This window comes from Callithrix jacchus, chromosome 6 (assembly GCF_049354715.1).
Source record: "Callithrix jacchus isolate 240 chromosome 6, calJac240_pri, whole genome shotgun sequence".
NCBI lineage: Eukaryota > Metazoa > Chordata > Mammalia > Primates > Cebidae > Callithrix > Callithrix jacchus.
In genome coordinates, this window is record NC_133507.1 from 51242555 (window position 1) to 51266001 (window position 23447).

Sequence of the window (23447 nt, forward strand, 5' to 3'; positions counted from 1 at the left end):
TATTAGTAGAAGACCACCTTGATGAAAGTAGACAAAATAAGTACAGAACCAGGCACTAGGACTTTGTGTGGATGACTGCTCATTAGAAGAGAATCCTACATGAGAAGTATTAAATCCTACATAATTAATCCTACATTAATTATGTATGTGTTTACATCAATCATTTTAGAAAATCACTGTACATAATCCTTTATAGCATTTTTTTCTTATGAAGTTTATTCTTTTAATCTATTTCTCTCAAATTAACTGTTATCCTTTTCATTTCTAAAAATATATATATTTTTATTTTAATAAGTTTTGAGGTAAAAGTGGTTTTGGTTACATGGATATACACTCTTTAGTGGTGATTTCTGACATTTTAGTGCACCCATCACTCAAGCAGTGTACACTATACCCAAATTTGTAGTCTTTTATTACTCATTTACCAACCAGCCTTCTCCCTGTCCAAGTCCCCAAAGTCCATGATGTCATTCTTATAATTTTATGTACTCATAGCTTAGCTCCCACTTGAAGTGAGAACATATGATATTTGGTTTTCCATTCCTGAGTTACTTCATTTCGAATAACATCCTTCAGCTCCACCCATGTTGCTGAGAAAAGACATTATTTCATTCTTATGGCTGAGTAGTATTCCATGTTGTGTATATACCACATTTTCTTTATCCACTCATTGGTCTATGGGCATTTAGGCTGGTTCCATATTTAGAATGATGGCCTCCAGCTCCATCCAAGTCACTGCAAAAGACATTATTTCATTCCTTTTTATGGCTGGTAGATACCAAGTAGTGAGATTGCTGGATCAAATGGTGTTTCTACTTTTAGTTCTTTAAGAAATCTCCATACTGTTTCCCCAGCAGTATAAAAGTGTTCCTTTATTTATTTATTTTTAATTTATTATTTGTTTTTTTTACTATAACTACACCAACATCTATTGTTTTTTGTTTTTTTAAGTTAAGGCCATTCTTGCAGGAGTAAGTTGGTATCTCATTGTGGTTTTAATTTTCATTTCCCTAATAATTAGTGGTATTGAGCATTTAAAAATGTTTGTTGGCTGTTTGTATATCCTCTTCTGAGAAATGCCTATTCATGTCTTTTGCCTACTTTTTGATGGAATTAGTAGTTTTTTTCTTTGTTGATTTGTTTGAGTCCTTTGTCAGTTGCATAGTTTGTGAATACTGTCTCCCACTTTGTGGGTTGTCTGTTTATACTCAGCCTATTATTTCTTTTGCTGTACAGAAGATTTTTCATTTTAGTAGATCCCATTTATTTATTTTTATTTTTGTTTCATTTGCCTAAGCAATGAATGAATTCTTTGCCGAAACCAATGGCCTAAGCCAATCCAGCTTCATTCTCCTACGTGGGGCTTACCCATTTTTCTGGCACCATTTATTGAATAAGGTGTCCTTTCCCCAATTTATGTTTTTTTAATGCCCAAAGTTTGTTCTTTTTTTCTATTATATTTAAATATTGTCCTCTAAATTTCGTTGGGAAACTACATTAAGTCATAAGGTAAACATATCTGAATCTTAGTGAATACAAACTGATCACATGACCTATTATCTATTCATTTATTCACTCAACCACTCATTCATCTATCCAGTCAGCATATTTTTATTTCAAACATACAGTGTACCTAACACCAGAATATAAGTAATAATAAGATATCCTGCCTGCCCTGAGTCCATAAGTAAGAAATCCAATATTTATTGAACACAAAGAGACCAGTGTCTGAAGAGAAACCTGCGCAGAGTATTACCGGAACATGTTGGAGGGTTCTTGAGTTTGAATATTGAGACCTAAAGTTAATGTAGCTTAAAAGAAATCGTTTTTCTCATACCTCAGTTCTCGGCATGAAATTGCAGGGCTGGTATGTTGGCCCTTCCGCAGTATCGAGGCTCTAGTTTCCTTTAATCTGTTTTCTCTGCCATCACCAGTGTGTTGCTTAATTCACATAATCCACAATAGTTCTCACCATCATCCTCATTCTAGCCAGCAGGAAGGGGAAACTGGGCAAGTTGAAGGCACCCAGAATTCTCTTAATAGAATAGCTCAGCAGATTAACACCTTCTTTAAGCCCATATGCCATTGGCAAGGAGTTAGTTTTATGGCCATACCTAAGGGAAAAATAAGTGAGAAATAGAAACATACTATTTCTTTTGGAGGCTATCTTTTTAGCTAAAAATAGAAAGTTGTACTGTCATGAGAAACAAGCAAATAATGGACTGGAAGGAAGGTAACTAACAATCTGTGCCAGAGAAGCTGTTTCAGTGTGTGAGTTAATAGTTGGTTCTTCAAGCATGGTTTGGAGTTTGCTAGGCCAACAAACATGGGAAAATAGTGTTCCAGGCAGAAGAACGAAGATGTTCATTGAGCCACTATGTACCTAGACCTGAAATTGTCTTCTGGTACACCACTTACGGCATACTTGTTACTCTTCAGAGGGCTAAATAGGGATCAGCCCTGACTTTGGATAAAATGGTCCTCAAACAGGAACTCTTCCTTTTTTTTGATAATGTGATATTTCTTCAATGCTATAGGAGCAAAAATATTAAAGATACATGTTCGTGGTTTTTGACCCTCTCCCTACTCCCTAAAAGAGAGTTCTTTGCTATCACTGCCAGGTTTCTGGGCTGCTAATATGCTGACCTGAACACTAAGTAGAATTACAGTGTAAAGACTTCTGCTTACATAAGAAAATGGAGGTCAAAAATGCAAAAAAAAGGCTAGATGTGCTTTTGGAAACACAAAGATGAAAAATTAAGGGAATAGATTGCCCTAATTCAAGGGACATAAGAGAAAAGTCTATCCAAAAAAGATTATAGAAAAAACTTCTCTGTATTATGTGTGGTAGTATTCCCGATTCCTCTTTCCATTGCCTCTTCAAGATACCTCTGTAATTTATGTCTTTTGGATGCAATACTGTGCTGAGATAAGATTTGAAGTTGTGGTAAGAGGACATCATTTTGCTTGAAGGAATTAGGATATTACTCTTGCTCAGGTACTTTTTTTTTTAACTTTTAAAAATCAATAAGCTGAATAGATGGCTATCCACATAATGAAATCTTGGGTTCTAGAGAGAAAATCACATACCAAACTCTCTCCCCTGCCAAATTTCCTAGAATCTTTTTTTTAATAAATTGTTCTACCTTTTGGATTAAGTGGTGACTGACTGATAATTTTTCAAAAATGTCCCTAGTTTTAAAGTGACCTAATCTGCAACATTTTAGTGTAAATTAATATAAATTTAAATTATCTGATGAATGAAGAAGCTATTGCCTTAACACAGAGATGAGAAGACTCCTGACCAAAGATATTTGAAGTGTGGGGGAGTAAAATTATGGCAGTGATGAGATTAGGGTATCAAAGACAAGTTTCATCTATTCATTTTTTTTTTTTGCCTAAGACTAACTCAACCACAATAATTAAAAGTGCAAATTTAAAAAGCTGTTTCTTAAGGAATGCTTGCTTTAAAAATAACAGGCAATGTTTCTGACCAGAAAGACTATGTGTTTTTCTATGTAATAATACTTCTTACAGCAAAGTTTTTGTTTCTGGGATAAATAAAAGACATTTGCTATACTGTCTCTGGGTATAGTTTGGTATCAATTTTAAGTCTTTCGACAAACAAAAAAAAGGTTAGAAAGGAATTAATTGTCTTTCTCCAAAAACCCATTTTTACAGGACAGATTTAAAAATTTATCCTGTTTGTCTAAATATGACAATTATTTATCAAACTTGGTAGACTTCAGAACTGTTTGATGGTCCTGTTTCATTTATTTTCTGTAAGCAATCCCTCATCTTCTTTTGACAGATAAATACAAACACCATTTACAGACTGACATAATTTTCCCAGAGCAATCAACATTGAATTTAATAATTTCCATTAATTATTTTTTCCTTTTATTATTATTATTATTATTTTGGCCCTAATTCCAGAATATAATGGAACATAAAAGCAGGTTTTTGTGGCAAGCCCTAGTGGAGAAATATGTATAGTTCAAAGCCCTGGAGAGATGTCTAGTTTATAGAGCTCTTCCTTCCATTAACACTACCTGACCTTCAGCATGGCCTCACTGAGTCCTCATGTGCCACAGATAACAGGCTTCAGGGTGACTAACACTTCATAAGCCGCGAATCTTCGATAGCAGAAAGCCCAAATTATCTTGTCACCATTTCCCACAAATGAAATAGAAGCCTAAGATAAGGACAATGACTGTTTTCCACAAGATGGCAGTGGTCTTTGTACAAAGAATAGAAGCATAGCATTCACTGGGTCTGTTACCAACTGTGACAAAATTTTGCCCTTGTGAATGAAGTGCTTGTGGAGGCTGTTACATGATTGTTTTCTCTGCCATAGGCTGATTTCTCAGGAACAATTAGCCCTATTTTCATAGGAGAAAAAAATGCTGCATATATAATATAATGCCTTATATAATGTCTTTCTCTAAAGAGCCAAAAGTATTTTGCAGCTGTTATTTAATTAACCTCACGCTATGCCTCTGAGGCAAGAAAACAGAATTACTGTATATTCTATTTATCACAGTGAATTTAAATAATTTATTATCATTTTTAATGGGAAATGATGGCACAGCGAATAAAAAGCATTTGTTGAGCTCCAGTCCATAGCCCTAATCATTAAGTCAGGCTAATTTTTTTGTAGGGTGTTGTTTATAAACTTAGAGAAAAGACCCTGTTCAGCTTATTATTTTTTAGTTTCATTTAAAAGTCAGCTAACAACATTTTAAATATATTTTAAAACCAAACTTTCAGAAGCATAACCATAATGAATAAAAATATATTACATGCTTCATCTCTCTCTTGAAGTTCAATGGTCCTTTTGTAGAGGCTTTGGGTAACTGAATTCTAGACTATCTAGAATATTTTATTTCTAGAAATAGAAAAGACTGGAAAAGAAATTCAGGTGTCGAGTATAGTATAAAAGTTAACCTACTTCTGGTAGTGTGAGTCTGTTTTTCTTCTTTTGAGATAAAAATTAGTGCAAATCTTTTCCCTTGGTTTTATCTTTTTGTTCATTGGGCCCACATAAGCACTTGCAATAGTTCAATAAAATGGAAAATTCAGCTGAAGCACTGAGTCAACAGATGCCACATTCCAAATTCCATGATGTAGAAAACTCCAGAGACTTTCCAGGGACAGCATGGGAGACTGGAGGATGGCTGCATGATTCATAACCCTTCCACTGGCATGGAGGGTACAAAAGGATCATGGGCTCAATTTTGAAGGGCTGGTTTTGGGAGAGGGCTATTGGTGTACTGAGACTCTGACATTCTCCCATGGGGGATGAGGCACTTCTGCCATTCCTCAAGTCAAGAGAGAGGCGATTTAAGGAGAAGGCAAAAACTTAATATGGAGTTCTGATGGTTTGGTGAGCATCACAGGTGTGTGATTCCTACCTAGAAAATATTATGGACAAGAAAAGGGCTGGCAAGGTCCTTGACAGCCAGATTGTTTTCAAAGTAGCTGCATCCTTAAGACACTGTATCCCTGACAGTCCTTGATAGCTTCTTAGTGTTTACCAGCTTATTAAATGTAAAGTGATATCTTATTTTTTGTTTTTCATTTCATGACCAATGAATGGAAGCACTAAGTGCTTATTAGCATTTTGATACTTTTTCTTTGAATCGCTTACTCATGTTCTTTGCCCATGTTTCACTGGGGTCACTATTTTTTTTCTATTCTTTGGCATAAGTTCTGGGTAGATTTTAGTGTGTGTGTGTGTGTGTGTGTGTGTGTGTGCAGATAGCAGAATATTTTGTAATTACCTGATGCTTTCAGAAACTGCATGTATATTATCCTGTCTGCCAGCTATTAATTTTGTCTGTGGTATCCTTTATTGAGTAGAAATTTTTAATTTGGATACCATAAAATTTATCTTTATGTTTAGTTTTGTTTTTTGTTTTTTGCAGTTTGATCTAAGAAGTTCTCTCCTACCTAGGATACAAGGATGTATATCCATCGTTTTTCTCCTTGAATTCAAATTAATTGCTTCTGATATAAGTTTATATTTATGCCAAGATATACAAGTTATTTTTGTCCCGCTTAATTCTAGAAAATAATTAGATTATCTAAGATAAAATAATTATATAATAAAGCTACTGCTATAAAAATAGATAGCTTTGAAATGTCAAAAACGGGAAATAATTTAAAACTAAGCTAGTATTTCACAACAGAAGGTCAATGGGTCACTTGCAGCATATTTATTTTGGATAGTCATTAAGAAGGCAGATTAAAGGCTATTGTTGCAGACCTGCTTAATCAGAATCTCTTGCTGTAGACCCAGAAATCTTCATTCTTAATCTTTATTCATCTTAATTCTGAATGTATACTAAAAACTGTTTAATACCAATAATCTAAGAGTACTAAGTTTGAGTTTTAAATTTAGGTGTAAGCTTTTAGACTGCAAAGACTGAGAAAAACATAGAATATAAATTCTAATTATGTGACATAAATAAATGTGTACATTGTTTAGGAGAAAAGAACTTTTTCATGGTTTAAATTCTCAAAAGATATATTTCTATCCATGCTAAACCTGTGTGAATCCCTTTGCAGCAGACCCTGAACAATATCAAGACAATCTCTTTAAAAAGGTTTTTAAAGAATATCCAGTGATGTTTTTCATGTGACCTTTGGTTGTTTTAATCTTCAACAGAATCTGAGAGCAAAACATTCAAGTAACTGAATAAATACATCTTCACAAACGAGTTTGCATTTGCTTTTGCACTGTATGGAGGTTAAGAATGACTGGAGCAAACAGTCTTCTTTTGTGAGGAGTATTCTTGGTAAAGACACTTAGTCACCAATGGCTCCTACTCAGGGAGAGTTTGGTTTAAGTTTTTTATATTGAGATGTAATGTTAATACTAACATTTAAAAAGTATTAATGTTCAGTTAAAGGTCACCTGGATTTTGCATAATAATGGGAATATGGAAAAAGCAAATTTTAGTTGCCTGCTGGAAGACTGTATTTTTCTAGGAATCCTGAGATGCTCTTTCTATTCCAAAGCTGTCCACCGATGAAAACCTAAGAAACCCACCGTGTTGACCTTGTTGATAGGTATCCTACATAAGGCTGTCTTCTGATAACTTGTCAGAGTTAATATAATTTGCTTAGTAAATACTTTGCACCAGTGCAGTATACTTGGAATCATGGAATTTTAGCATTAGAAAAACCTCAAAATTTATCTAGATCAATCCTTCGTTTTGTATGAGAAAACTGACAACAAAAGAAGTAAAATAATATGTCTTAGATCATTTGTTTATTGGTAAAATTGTGACTGGAAGTCAGGCTTCTTAAAGCAAAATGAAAGAGAAACCTTAGAGACAAATGCAAGAGAAAATCGAGGACAGAGCTTTATTCTGAATAAAACCGCGTTTTGGACAATTCTTAGGTAGATTTTCTCCATGTTTGCCTACTTACAGAAAAGGGCAGCGAGGAATTAAATAAGCACCTCAGATGCATATTTTTTAAAATTTATTTTGAGGTAATTTTCGGTTCACATATAGTAATGGTGCAGAGAAGCAATGCAGAGAGATCCTGTGTGCCCTTCATCTAGTTTCCTGCAATAGTAACGTAAACCCATAGTACAATATGACACCCAGGATATTGATATTGATGCAGCCAAACTGCAGGGTACTCCATCACCGTAAGAATCTCTTGTTCTTCACATAGATGACATGCTAATAAATGTTTTTCACCTAATTTTTTGGTCAGATTATGTCCAAGATTAGTTCAGATTACTATTTCTTAAGGTTTCCTTAGTAATTCCAGAAACACCCCTTTACTCCCCAGTCAGGTGAACTAAGGAAAAGAACCTTCCTTTCTGAGAGAGAATAAGCTTAGTCCTGTCTTTCATTTGTAGAGTGAACCTAGTTGGCAGTGAGTTCTAATTGGAGAAAGGAGTTAATGATTCCCAAGGTGGTTGTAACATTCTCTTAATTTTTCTTAAAAGGTTACTAAAACAAGACTAGAAAGAAAAATATATATATGAATAAAAAACAATAAATATGACTATTAACCAACTGAAATCATTAAGAGTATTACAAAAATAAAGCCATCCTGAAGTGATATTGGTATTAAATTCTGAAACTTTGGTTAAAATGTAGATATTAAATAAATATTTAAGATGAATAATTTTAAGCATGTGATAAGAATATGGGGATTTGGATTTAATGAACACGATTTGAGTTAAAATTTCTGCAAATGTTTGACATCAGCAATTGCTGTATAGGTCTGAAGCAAGCCATCTATGAAAGGAAGGCACGTGAAATCCTGAAAAACAGGGTGGAGCACCAAAGCAATTCTCGCTGATAAAATTAAAACAATCTTCACTAGAATAATCTGGAAATATCATTTCTAGATGAATAAACATAAATGGAATTTCTATTAGTAGGAAATTTTTAATGCAGATATTTCAATTAAAAATTTCTGAGTGTCCATAACAAATACCTATCAGATATAAAAGTTACATCTAGAATCCCTTTTGAGTAAAAATAATGGAAATATCAGCAAAGTTTCTAATAGTAGTAATATCTCAGGGTAGCTTTTTCTGCTCATTAATTAAGGACATAGCAACAGACCAAAATTAGCAATTTCTAAATTAGACTTAGAGAAAAAGAGACCAGTTCTTATTTTTATGCAACAAGCAAATGAATAAACAAAATGTGATTCTAATAGATTCTGCTGGAAAGTACTCGGATTTACTTTGTCCAAGATAAGGCTGTCTTCTCACATTTCATCATTTATTGCTTGCTCCACTGCTTGACATCAAGGTTACTGGCAGCTTAATCCTAATTTCTAAAGCACCGTCAACATCCATTTCTTTTCCTTCAAAATAAAATTGAAGTTCTATGAAATGATTTGAAGTAATAAAAAATAGTTATCCATCATAAGACCAAATAAGAACAAAGAAATAATGTCTTCTCATCTCATCCTGGCAGTCTTAGGATGACATAATTTTAATATTTGTCAAATTGCTATAAGCAGTAAAGAAATATCCAGGGAAGTCATTAGAATTGAAATCCAGCATAATGGAATAAATTTTCAACTAACAAAAGAGTTTGGCAAAAAAAAAGTATATTTCATAGGATGTAGTCTTTTCTAACTTTCTCACAAGCATAGCATTTTTTATTTTCTTGTTGACATAGTAGATATTTAAAATTCTACCCTCCAAGTACACATACCCACAAAGACTTTAATATTTTTTGTATTCACTACCCTTCCTTGTTATTGGTTAGGAAAGGGGGCTGAATAGTCAAAACTCATTAATAGCTTACAAAATAGTTATAGACAGTAAATTATAACCAAAAAAAAAAAAAAAACCTGACAAATAGCTTGTGCAAGTTATAACAACTTCCTGTAGGGGCAAAATAGGGGCACTATTTATGTTGGTTAAGCAAATCCTGCATGTGTTAGATACTGGCCCATTCACCAGGACATTCATTGGCTGGGACAATAGAGAACAGCAGGTAAGGTAGAGTTAGGAAGGCAGGTGAAACAGATGTATAACTATTATCCCCTGACACATGCTTGACAATCCGGTCCTTGAGAAGGTGAGCTTGCCCAGAAGATATCAGGATTTTCATTCTGATACACTTGACCTTTACATAAGCAGAAAATCAGCAAGAAGCCATGAGCAGTTTGCTTTTTCCCATTTAAAGAGGCTTGAAAGGAGTATGCTCAAGGTTACCCCATGCTTTACAACTTCTTTACTGATAAATTAGAACCTATATTTAAAAATCAAAACTTAGATTTCTCACCCATCCTTTATTCCTCAGGGTAAAGAGCTCCTGCAGGAAGACAATACAATCTGTTTTGCTGATGTGAATCACCTTGTTCTGTCTTAACATCGTGAGAGCTTGGGTGCTGCTCCTTGCAGGTGGACTGCCTGTTCAGTGGAAGTTACTAATGCTGGATCATTCTTTCTATTTATTAATAGAAAAACTAGGAGAATAATAGTAATAATTGGATAATTTTGTTTTGCCTTGAGAGAAAAGATAACATCACATTTAGGGTTACTTTCCCTTCATTAATTTTTTACAAATTTACTTTCTGAATTTGTACTCACATAAAATATACTCCTGTGTAATCCTACATTCCCTTAAAGACTATAAATAGAAACCTTTAAAATTCTGCATCCATAGTTTAGGGACATGCATTATTTAAAGTTTTTTACCATCTCTTATGACTATGACTATTTTAACTTATTTCCATGGTAGCCATATATACTGAATATTAACCTGCAAACAATATAAATTGAGAAGATATATTTTACCTCCCTTTTTACCATATTGTTGTCTGGTTGATCAAGGTAGGAAGAATAAAGCCAGGATTACAGATTCTCTGTAATCATTTGTATTTCATATCAAACACATAGATTTGAGAAATTAGGTACATTTTACAGCTTTTTCTAACTCGTGTTTTTTGGTGGCTAAGAAATTGGTACTTTGAGGGTCGGAGGAAATTTTGAGGTAAAAGGTCACTTTTCTCAACAGTTTTCCCAAAGAGCAGTGTAATTTTACATGGGAGTTGCATGAGGATTATCAATTGCACAATGTAAATGGTTCTTATTGCACTTTCTGGTTATTCCAATTGGAGTATTAAAGATAGCCTTAAATTGGATCTTATATGACATGAATAACCAAGAGAGAGATCAGAGTTCTGGCAATAGATCTATTTCATTTATTAAAAGAGTGACAGCTGTAATCCTGCTTTCTTTGCAACTTTTATCATATACAAAATTTGTTTGGCATTATGGAGGACTGAGTTAGAATATGATGGTTCAAACATAGGCACATCTTACCGTCACTTCATCATGCAGGGAAATGACAGCTTTATTCTTACTGAAGACCAGTGGTTCTTCCCATTTTTTTCCAGAGCTCTTCCTACGCTCATCAAGTAAGCCTGGGATCCACCTACTTTATCTGTTTCCATGTTTGGTAGGAAAAACATTGCTCTTTCACTGCATAAGTATACTTTTGTTGTAATATTGGTTTGCCTTTGCATTAGAGCCAAGAGTCTGAATAATTCTGTATTTGAGCTGCAAGGCTTATAGGTCTTGAAACATATTTATCAGAAAGATATAATCCCAAAGCAATGTTGATACAAATATGCCTTGCCTCACACTGTAGGGTCAGCTGACAGTCCTGGGCAAATTTAACTGAAGAAAATAAACGAATTTATAATTGAAAGGCAAGAACAGGAGTGACTGCAAATCTTAAGTGGCTTAAAACAAAGTAAATGCTGCCTGAAAAAATTAAATAAGTTATCTGAAAATAGTGGACAATCCAGCTATATAATTGTATGCAAACATACCAGAAAGTTGAAAGCCTGGCAGTTGTGTAGCAGCCAGAATTCATAGCAGGACACTGAATTTCAATTCCCAGTAAACTCTACTAGTGACTAACTTAACTTTATTATTGGATTTAATAATTTTAAAACTCCCTTAGTATAAGTAGCCTTTCATCAGATGACTAAAACATTTTTTAAAATATCATAATAGAATGACTCAAGCTTCTATTTTCACTTAGTGTGGGGAGTCTAAAATATCCCCTAAACAGATATTCATGGATTTCTAGGAGGTTCCAGATATGGGAGATGTCAGGAGGGAGTGTGTTTCTTTCTCCCAGGCACCTCTCTTTGGGATTTCTATAATACCTAATGTCTGATTGTTGTATTCATTCTTGAAACTACTGTTTGACTTCTACAAACTTTCCCAATGAAGAGACATGTGCCTCCCATATTCCTCAGTACAACACTTATGTAAATCACACTTTCATTGGACATTTAAAATCGTGTTGGCAGCCTACAGCATAGCAAACAACAGAAGGAAACCTAAACCTCCTGTTCCTATATTCCAGGCCATCTCTGTTTTGGGGATTCTTTCTGACTATCTTTCCTTGACCCTTGCCTGATACCATGCTATTCGGGTAGCCTTTACTCTTCAGAATGTTCCTCCTAGGCATACTCAAAATTTTGCATAGGTCTTGAAATAAGTTTCAAAATTATAATATTCCATTAACATATCCTAGTTCAAATTCTAAGGCAGTCCTCATTCTCCCACTAAGCAGAGAGAAATCCAAACAGTCCCCCTTTTCTTCTCTCTCTGTTGTACATACGTTATATACACATGAAAGTTATGAAATTACTTGTCATCCAACCATGACACCGTGAGGAAGGATTTACATTTTTGGTATATTCCTCGTGGCTTATCAAATTTTACATGCACCCTTGACTATTCCTTGTTAATAATTTTTTCTGTATCTGTTATGTATACCTTACACAAGAGTAGTGATACTACCTTTGCAAATTCAAACTATTTTTGTCTGCATATGAATATCACTTTGTTGCCATTGATTGACATGTCAGATTATTTTAAATTTTATTTTAATGCAGAATTCCACGGTTAATAAGTACAGTTATCCTAAGAAATTTTAGATTTTTAGATTCTAAAAATTCTAGATTTTTAATTCTCAATGGAGCAGTGAAAATAGAATACTTTTTGTGCTGGTGGTAGTAAAAAGACTTTTTTTTAACTTTTATTTTAGGTCAGGAGTGCATGTGAAGTTTTATTATACAGGTAAACTCGTGCCACAGGGGTTTTGTGTACAGGTGATTTTGTCACCTAGGTACTAAGTAGATATTTTTTTTCTCCTCCTCTCCCTCCTCCTACCCTCCATCTCAAGCCCTCAAGTAGGCTCCAGTGTCTGTCATTCCCCGCTTTGTGTCCATGAATTCTCATCATTTACCTCCCACTTACAAATGAGAATATGAGGTATTTTGTTTTCTGTTCCTGTATTATCCTGTATAAGGATAATAGCCTCCAGCTCTATCTGTGTTTCTGCAAAAGACATGATCTCATTCTTGTTCATGGCTGCATGGTATTCCATGGTATGTATGTACCACATTGTCTTTATTCAGTCTGTCATTGATGGGTGTTCAGTTTGATTCCACATCTTTGCTATTGTGAGTATTGTTGTAATGAACATTTATATGCATGTGTCTTTATGTTAGAATGATTTATATTCTTGGTATAAACCCAGTAATGGGATTTCTGGGTAGAATGGTAGCTCTGTTTTAAGCTCTTTGAAGAATCGCCACATGCTTTTTCCACAATGGTTGAAGTAATTTACACTCCCACCAACAGCGTATAAGTGTTCGCTTAAGACTTGTTTTATTTATTATTTCTTTTTGCAAATTTTTTTTTGCTATAATCTGACATCTTTTAGGGAAAACAACCTTTATATCATTGCTTAATTTTTTTTCATATGTGTTTTTTGAAATTTTGGTGGGGCTTAATGAAATAAGGAAGAGGAGTTGTTTAAATTTATGAGTAGTAAAACACCAACTAAAAGCATTAATTAAAGCCTCCTTCATTTTATTCAAAAGTAACCAATATTTTGTTTTAAATAATTTATTGGTTTCATGGAGCTAGGAGAGACCTCAGTTTTCATCTAGTCTGTCAATTCACAATGTAGGAAACTAATTATCCATTTGTCTCTCTTTGTACATCAATCCTTTTTAAATAGTTTTCCCATATATCCCCAATCCTTTCTCGTGTATTTAAACTTTTCTCTCCTTATAACATTGCTTTTCCTTTGAATATAAAGTCTCTGTCTCTCATGCATCGTTCCTTTCTGACCCTGACTCTGATATTTACTCCTGTCCTTTCTCTTGGCTTTCTTCTTTGAGGCAGTGTATGCATCTAAGTTAATGTTCAAAGAGGCTCAATTCATCCTGATACTTAACCCCATATTAAGATACTGTAATGTCACTCCTATTCCCAACTTTTAGTTTTTTTCCTGAATAGGAAACCTTGAGATTGTAGTTTGTCTTTTTTTTTTTTTGTATAGATTTTCTTTGGTTAATAAACTTCATTATATCAGAAACATTTAAGGATAGTAGGCTGTACTCTTCCAAACCTCAGCTGTTATCTTTAATGGGGTTTGTGCACTTCCCCCCGCCGGCCGCCGACTACATTCTGTTGTATATTTGACTTTTTTATCAGACAACTTTAAGTAAAGCTTTATAATTGATCTAAAGTCTATGACTCAATTTAAGATAACCCTGAGTAGTAACTATAAATCTCTTGCTTGTTTAATGTTGTACCATATATCAATAACGATAATAACAGCTAATGCTGGTGATCTTGAACATGTCTTTAAATTAAATATTTAATGATTTGTCCCAGCTCTATCCTTCTCTGTTTGGATTAAACAAACAAACAAAAAATAGACTCAAGTCATACACAGAATCATAATACGGATTTTTTTTTTCTGGTAAATCTAGACTATAGAACTGCCACTACAGTCAAATTTCTTGACACCTGTCTTTACAGAAAGTATTTGAGGTGACCATCTAAGAAGAGAATTGAACTTGACATTTGGCCAGATGTATGGGGAATCAACATGCTTTATACCCAAAGGAAGAAGTGGGTTTGACCTCTAGAAGGCAAGTCATGGACTATAACCTCAATGGGAGCAGGGGCAAGAAATAGTTTTCCCATATCTAATTCACGTTCTATTTGGCTTTTCCAGAAAAGGTCTATATATATCAAATATAATTAAACATTTATTTTTTATTGCAAACCCTTTGAAGAAAGGGTTTTATTTCATGTTTAGGGGATATTGTATTTTCTTAGAAACCCAAACCCTGTGAATATTTTTCATATGTTTCTGTGGAATATTTAGCAACTGAAATCTCCTTCATTTAAAGTGTCACGAACAACAGATGGTGCCCCTAAAAAGACTAGTTTCATATGCAAGTTATTTTGCAATAAAGCACTATCCTTGAATTGTATTCAAAGTAAACTTAATGCTTATAAGTATGAATCAGAAAGCCAAATAAACCAGAAGACATAAATGGAAGATAATTAATGGTAATACTTACATATAATTTCATTGTCATAAATATCAATCCTTGTCAGAACTACAGAGATGGAATTTTGGCATTTTAAAGTAATCCCTTATCCGTACAGTTTAAGACTTTGAATGAAAGTTTCCTATGGGACTTCTCAAGGTGGATGCATTTTTTGGGATCCTTGTGTGAATTTCCCTTAACTCTCGAATGCAGTTTCTCCACCTGCCTTTAAGCTTTTTAGCTTTCTGTGACCTTCATGGCATTTATCACACAGCTGGCATTTTGCTTGTGGGCCACTGAGTGCTACTACTGACCTGAGAATAGCTCAATTTATATCATCTTGCTATTTGATAATCTTATTTCTAGGAAACCTGGCCATCCCATTGGCTCTATGAATATGAAATAATTGTGATTTTAAATAGTTAAGTCTGGTACTGAGGGATGTGAGAATTTACATATTTTAAATATCCTTACTGTAGATGACTTATTGGGATATGAAAATACCTGTATTTTCAGAATATTTATTCTCTTCAAGTTTATGGTGTTTTGTATTCTCTAGTTCCCACATCTGGTTGGTTCTGTTTCTTCCTGGACATCTCCTAGGATGCTCAACACTGCTCCCTTCTAGGCTTCAACTCTACCTACTACAGGGAAGAAAAAAGGAGTGAAACTAAGTTTTGTCTGCTGTCTAAATCTCCCACCTTTAGCAAAGATCAGTGGCAGTGTATTACCAGGAAGATATTTGTTTGAGGAATTGTGTAATAGTTAATTGTATGTGTCAGGTTGGAGGGTGTTTTTAGATAAGATTAATAGTTTAATCTGTGAACTTCGAGTAAAACAAATCTCACTTCATAGTGCAGGTGGGCCTTACACAATCAGCTGAATGTGCAAATAGAGCAAAAAGACCAAATTTCCTGAGCAAGAGAGAATTCTTCAGCAGATGCCCTTGGATTTTATTACATCACCAGCTCTCTTGGGTCTCCAGCCTGTGGATACACACTACAGATTTGGGACTTGCCGGCCTCCACAATCACATGAGGTAATTTCTTACAATAAGTATCTTTCTTTATATATACATACACATTCTATCATTTCTGTTTGCTAATCCTGAGTAATATAAATTGATTCTCAGTTCAACACAGAATATGAGGGATCAAGAAATGTAGGTGAAGTGGAGAGTAGAAAAATAATATGGTGAGAAGATGTGGCTTCACTCTAGACTTGCAACTAACCATTCTGAGTATCAGTGGTATTGAAGCTTATCCTATATCAAAATGAGGACATTCAATTAGATAAACTTAAATATTCTTGCCAGCCTTTACACAGGTGGCTACATGAATCCCTGGATGGTCTTGGCCTGAGAGAGGCCTGTAGCTTCTCTGGTACTTCCTCCATCACTGTATGGGAAAAATGTACACAATGGGGGCATTTGTCAAGTATGAAGGAATGAATGTTTATCATTAATGAATTAATTATTCATAAATAGACAGGAGACTCATTCATCTCCTACCATACTCAGTAAAAATCAAAGTATTCAAGCAATTCATTTACAAAACAATCAAATTCTTATGATAAGTAATTTTGTGTCTATGTTAGATATTTTTTAAATGTCATTAATGATGAGTTTAATAATTGAAAAAAATGACAGGAAAATAAACCAACCTTCAAAAATAATGTACCCCAGGGATCTGAGTTATGACTCCCTGAGGCATCAAATAGAAAGTTAATGGGAGATACAGATGTAAATGCTGCTGTATCAGTGCCTTAAGCATTTCCTGTTTCCTGTTACTGGTTTTGCTGAATGGTCTTTTTAAATGATTTCTTTCTTTGCTTCCCCTCCCACCTTCCTTTTGAATTTTCCTTTTAAAAATCCCTGTAATTAGTTTCTCTCTGTTATCATGCTCATATCATTATAGATTCTTGTGTATTTGCTATGTGTGCTACTTTTCTAGAAACCAAGCAGTTTATGAAAAAGATGTAATTTATGAGAGTTTAAAGAACATGGAGAGCAAATATGAGGGTTATATAAGATTTATAAAGGTGTTCATGTTGATAAAATAGTACATGGTTTATCATGGTTATGTAAATGTTCATTACAATCAAATTCTAAATACTAAAAAATGCAGATATAGAAGCCATTGTTACATTTTAAGAACAATCATTAAATTATCGTCATTCTGTCAGCTATAAACTGTGTGATTTGGTCTGAAGGAATGCAGCCTGGTGGTGCAAACTGGCGTAGGATGTTCTGTCTCAGTTCCTTTGTGTTGTTTTGAGCATTTGTGCCTACCGCAAGTGTGCAAAGCCCTGTCCCATGTAAGTGTCTTTTCCTGTTGAGAGCGTGGATAGCCTCTGTGTTACCAGTAGTGGTCTGATGTAGTCTACTTGCCAGCTATGTCCCTGGCCTCCCCACAGGGGACTGGTGTAGTCATCCATTATTAAATGGTGAGCTATACATCTTGCATCAATCCACGCTCCTCCATTTTGCAACATTCAAAACTAAGGAGACTTCTGATTTAGTCACTCGATCCATTCAGTAAAGGTTTTCCAGGAAGCCGATGATATTGATCTACAAAATGAGACAACTCCTTCACATTTCGCTCCCTGGTTTCCGTAGCTTTTTTGCTTCCTCCCACCACCTTGACTATCTTGTTGGTGACCAGAGTCGCAGTATTTTCCACTATAATTTTTCCCTTTCGTAGTGGCTTTAACACTACAGGCTGTAGCTCAGATTGTCCCAAACCAAAGTTTGATGCAGTAACAGTATCTACCCCAACATTTTGCTTTATTTTGAACTTACTTATTACAAATAAAAGAAAAACTAAAGGACTGTATATTTAGCTTGTTTATCATTATCTTGCATTTCCTTACGTATCCAGTGAGCAAACTACTTAGGAGTTGGGTCTATCATTTCTAAATTCTACTGGTAACTTTTACTTCTAGTAACTGATCATAGCATGGCTGCTGTCTCATACCCAAGGGGACTTGGTAGCTACCTAGGCATCAAAAGTTCATCTTTCTTTGCTTCCTCCTACTTCTCCCCAGCAATGCTTTCACCATGCTTTCATGATTCAATCGTTCTAGAGAATCCCGCTTCTGATGCTTACTGTATTATCACAATTGATGAAAAAAAGACATGTGATGAAATTCAGCCTTCATTTATAATAAAATAAACTCCCAGCAAGCCAAAAAGGGAATTTCTCCAATTTGAGGACATCTGAAAAAAAAAAAAAAAAAAAAAAAAAAAAGCCACTCCCGCTAGTCCACAATTAGCCTTATACTCAGCAGTTAAAGACTAAATGCATCTCCCTCAACATCAGGAAGAAGGTGAGAATGTTCTGATACTCCCCTGGAACATTTCTGATACTCTCTCTTTTCGATTTTTAGAATTGTCATTGGAAACTTTTTTAAAAAAACATGTAACTTCCAACTCTTTGCTGAGATTCTCTATCTCTTCATGCATGTTGTCTACATTTCTCTCTGGATCTGTTAGCATTTTGATCACAGATAAATTGAAGATGATATCTAATAATTCCAACCTCTAAGCAATTCCTGGGTCTTCTTCTGTTGCTACTTTTCTACCTTGACCATGGGCCACAGTGTTATGCTTATTTATGTGTCGCATAATGTTTGATTACATAGAGAACATTTTGCACAAAAGGATACTAGACACTGAAGTTCATATTTACCTCCTAAGAAAAGCGTGCTACTTCTTTTGCCAGCTGCTGGAGGAGCACCTAAGTTAATGTGGTTATCTGTCGTTCTAGAGTTGTTCATTCAGTCATTCATTTATTCACCTTTCATTTGGTTCAGTTCACTATTGGCTTCAACATTTTGAAAGTGGGATCAGGACTTTCCCTTCAAAAAAGTGTTCGGGATTATACATTGGCAAGGTTCCAAAAATTGTTTAGTGCTTTACAGGTGAACCACCAGATTTCCTAACTATCGGTGATCTCTCTCTTCTCTATATTTTGACTGCCAGCTTTTTGGGATGCTGGGGCTTTCTTTTTGTACCAGGTAAAGAACTATAGGAAAGTGTTGGCATGTGGGTGTAGATACACTTTGACTGGGGCTTCTTTGAATTCTAGTGTGTAATGCCATATGGTGGTTTGTTAAAAGTTTGTTAAAATTTCTGTTCATTCCTCCTTCAACCCATCTGTGGTACATTTGTCCTCATTCCTGTCATTATGCCAGAAACATAAGCAGCTGTGGTCTTTTTTTCTCCTATGAAAGGCTTGGCTCATTCATTTACTGAATTAATTTATTCAGATTTCTTTGTATCTTCAGATTCCTAATTGAGGTTTGGGAACCTCCACCTAGATTTCAGATGTATGGAAATGCCTGGATTCCGAAGGCAGAAGTTTGCTGTAGGGGTGGGGTCCTCATGGAGAACCTCTGCTAGGGCACTGCAGAAGGAAAATGTGGAGCGGGAGCCTCCACACGGAGTCCCTACTGGGGAACCACCTAGTAAAGCTGTGAGAATAGATCCACCGTCCTCCAGACCCCAGAATGGTAAATCTACTGACAGCTTGCACTGTGGGCCTGGAAAAGCTGCAGACACTCAATGCCAGCTGGTGAAGCCAGCTGGGAGGGAGGCTGTACCTACAAAGCCATAGGGGTGGAGCTGCCCAATACTATGGGAACCTACCTCTTGCATCAGCATGACCTGGATGTGAGACATGGAGTTGAAGGAGATCATTTTGGAGCTTTAAGATTTGACTGCCTCACTGGATTTTGAACTTGCATGGGGCCTGTAGCCCCTTTGTTTTGGCCAATTTCTCCCATTTGGAATGGCTGTGTTTGCCTGATGCCTGTATGTCTATTGTATCTAGGAATTAACTAACTTGCTTTTGATTTTACAGGCTCATAGGTGAAAGGGACTTACTTGCTTCGTCTCAGATGAGACTTTGGACTGTGGACTTTTGAGTAAATGCTGAAATGAATTGAGACTTTGGGGAACTGTTTGGAGGCATGATTGGTTTTCAAATGTGAAGATATGAGATTTGGGAGGGGCCAATGACAGAATGATATGATTTGGCTCTGTGTTCCCACCCAAATGTCGTCTTGTAGCTCCCATAATTCCTATGTGTTCTCAGAAGGACCCAGTAGGAGATGATTGAATCAAGTAGGTGGGTCTTTCCCATGCTATTCTCATGATAGTGAACAGGTCTCACGAGATCTGATGATTTTAAAAACAGGAGTTTCTCTGCACAACCTCTGTCTTTGCTTGTCACCATCCATGTAAGACTTATCTTGCTCCTCCTTGCTTTCTGCCATGCTTGTGAGGTCTCCCCACCCATGTTGAACTGTAAGTTTATTAAACCTCTTTTTCTTTCCAGTCTCTGGTATGTCTTTACCAGCAGTGTGAAAATGGACTAATACAGTTGTTCAGGCTGGTTTTGAGCTCCTGGGCTCAAGCTATCCTCCTGGCTTGACCTCCCAAAGTGTTGGGCTTACATGGGTGAGCCACCACACCTGGCCCATGTCTCTGAGCTCTATTTAAGGTCCCCTCTTCATTAGGGCACTTCATCCATCATAAGGAGTGTGGTTTGTCAAAACTATATAATGGAGTGTTTCTTGCTTAAGTTTGAAAATTACAGTACTCTGCTTAAAATTCTAAGTTCCAAAGGTATAGATGTCATAGGTTTATTCCAATATCTTCGCTGCATAGATGTGTATCTTTAGTATATCTAGGAAGTAGTGTAAAGTGACTAGTTTGCATAACATAGTTCAATTTATATAGCGAAGGCCTGTAAAAGGTGATAAACTCCATTTAAAACTGCTCTGTGGTAAGTGTGGTGATTGCCAGTTCAGCAGCAGAAGTGGGATGGACTTTGAACAGAATAGATGACTTGGGTTTGTGACTCAGCAGAGTCCTTCAGTGAGAAAAGAATCTCCACCTCACTAGGTTGTATAAATATTAAATGAATTGGCTCCCATGGAGCTGCCGTGTAAACTGTAAAGGGCTATTTTAATATAAAATATTATTTTAAAATGCTAACAGTCACATAACTGTTACAACTTCAAAAAAGTGAACTTGGTTTTCTCAAGAAAAGAAAAACCAATGTAGCAAAAAAATAAAACAGAACAGAACAAAACAAAGACAACCAACCAAACAACAACAAAAAAACCGGTAACACTGTTAGCCTTTAAAACAGTGAGATTGTATTTACAGGCTTCTTTTTTCACAGAACCTTAATAGAATTCAAATTGTAATTGTGCTGAAATCTGTCTAATGATTGCCATTATTGCTTAACCTTCTTATATGCTTTGTTAAATTCATGATATTTTATTATTTGAGGTCATTTACAGATAAATTGCTTGTTCAACTGTTAAAATTTCTGATAGTAAACCACTAATAAAGAATAGTTTGTGGCTCTTTCAACGGTTTGTAGACTATGAGTGGACCTGAATAATGAGTTAGCAAGAAACTGAACTATTAAATAGTTCTTACTTGTTCTTATTTTGTTGGAGTTTTATAGAAAAGAAGAGAAAACTAATGAATTGCTGTTAATTTTGTAGGTAAGAGTGATATTGTCTTTTTAAAAAGTCATTAGTTTCTAGAGACATACTAAAACATTAAAAAATGTAATATGAAAGAGATTTTTCCTGAGATGAGTGGATGAAAGTTATAGTTCAGGGGTCAGCAAACTTTTTTGTAAAGGGCTAAATAATAACTCCTTTAGGCTTTGCAGACCATACAACTTCTGTTGCAACTACTAAACTCCACTACTATAGCACAAAATCAGGCATGATGTAACACAAGAGCATGGCTGCATTCCAACAAAATTTTATTTACAAAAGCAGGCAACAGGCAAGATTTAGTCTGTGGGTCATAGTTTCCAACCTCCAGGGAGAAATGAAACAAGATTTGTTGTGATTAATAATTATGAAAGCTCAGTGATGAGTACATAAAAGTTGCTACACCATTCTGTGTACATTTTATATATTTAAAATTTTCCATAATAAATTTTCTATAATAAAAAGTCAAAAACAAAGAAAATTTTGATAAGAGATAGAGAATGAGATAACCAGGCTGAGATAAAATACCTTCATATTTGATATATATACATTTTACTGGTTTACTGATCAGATTTACTGACTATTTTCCATTCATTTATTTATTTGACAGGGTCTTGCTCTGTCACCCAGACTGGAGCACAGTGGCTTGATCATGGCTCACTGCGGCTTTGACCTCCTAGGCTCAAGTGATCCCCCTGCCTCAATCTCCCATGTAGATGGGACTACAGGTACGTGCCACCTCACCGGCCAATTTTTGCATTTTTTGCAGAGAGGAGGTCTCATTTTGTTGCCCAGGCTTGTCTCTAACTCCTGGGCTCAAGCAATCCTCCAGCTTCAGCCTCCCAAAGTGTTTGGATTATAGGCATGAGTCACTGTACCCAGCCTATTATCCTTTTATATAATCTGCCTGATCTTTTTTTAAAAAAAGATATTGAATTGGAATATTTATGAAACTATTGTTTGGTAATATACTAAATTTGGTATGCTTAAGTGCCAAGGGATTTTAAAACATTTTATTTTTAAAAACCATCACATGAAATAAAGGATATATATTTCATATAGGATTCTAGGACTTTGGATTGCAATGCTATTGAAAGTTAATGATTTACATTATTCCTTTACTCGAAACTCGTGGCCATGTTTCATAATACATCTCTGTGAGCCAGGAACAGAAAATGCAATGAAGAAATTAGGTGGGAGCCACGAGTCTGCTAAACTCTAAGTCAAGAAGTAGATAGAGGCAATTGTGAGTTCATATTCTCTTGGGAGATTAGAGACAGGTTTACTGCCTAAAACCAGGAGCTGGGCTGGTGATCCTCACTTCCTCTCATCCCTTTCACAAGGAAGCTTGAAAAGCTGCTGCTGACTACTGCCTGGTACTATAGCTTTAGGGGAAGCTGCGAGCTTCAGGAGGAAGGACAAAAACACAAGCTGGCAACCAATATTCTACATGTTCCCATGAAGGATGTCATCAATGAGTGGTCCAAATGATTATTGTTAAATTTTATTTTAAGTTTCTGGATACATATGCAGGACATGCAGGTTTGTTACATAGGTAAACACATGCCATGGTGGGTTGCTGCACCTATTGACCCATCACCTAGGTATTAAGCCCCATGTGAATTAGCTATTTTTCCTGGTGTTCTCCCTCCCCCCACCCCGACCTATCCATTGACAGGCCCCAGCGTGTGATATTCCTCTTCCTGTGTCCATGTGTTCTCATTGTTCAGCTCACATTTATGAGAACATGTGGTGTTTGGTTTTCTGTTCTTGTGTTAGTTTGCTGAGGATGATGGCTTCTATTTCCATCCATGTCCCTGCAAAGGACATGATCTCATTCCTTTTTGTGGCTCCATAGTATTCCATGATGTATATGTACCACTGTGTGTGTAAGGGCATTTGGGCATTTGGGTTGATTCCATTTCTTTGCTATTGTGAATAGTGCTGCAATAAACATGTATCTTTATAATAAAATACATGTATCTTTATAACAAAATGATTTATAGGTCCAAATTCTTTATCCCTTTTTGTGCCTATATCCATTGCCATTG

The 23447-nt window shown here is 35.5% G+C and overlaps 1 long non-coding RNA gene across 1 annotated transcript; it reads left to right on the top strand.

Annotated features, from left to right (window-relative positions):
• The first annotated feature begins 5149 nt into the window (after positions 1 to 5149).
• LOC128932361 (uncharacterized) lies at positions 5150 to 22332 on the top strand. Its single transcript, XR_013518857.1, has 3 exons — positions 5150 to 5399; positions 15730 to 15913; positions 22007 to 22332. It is a non-coding gene; the product is annotated as an uncharacterized LOC128932361 (long non-coding RNA).
• Positions 22333 to 23447: the final 1115 nt, after the last annotated feature.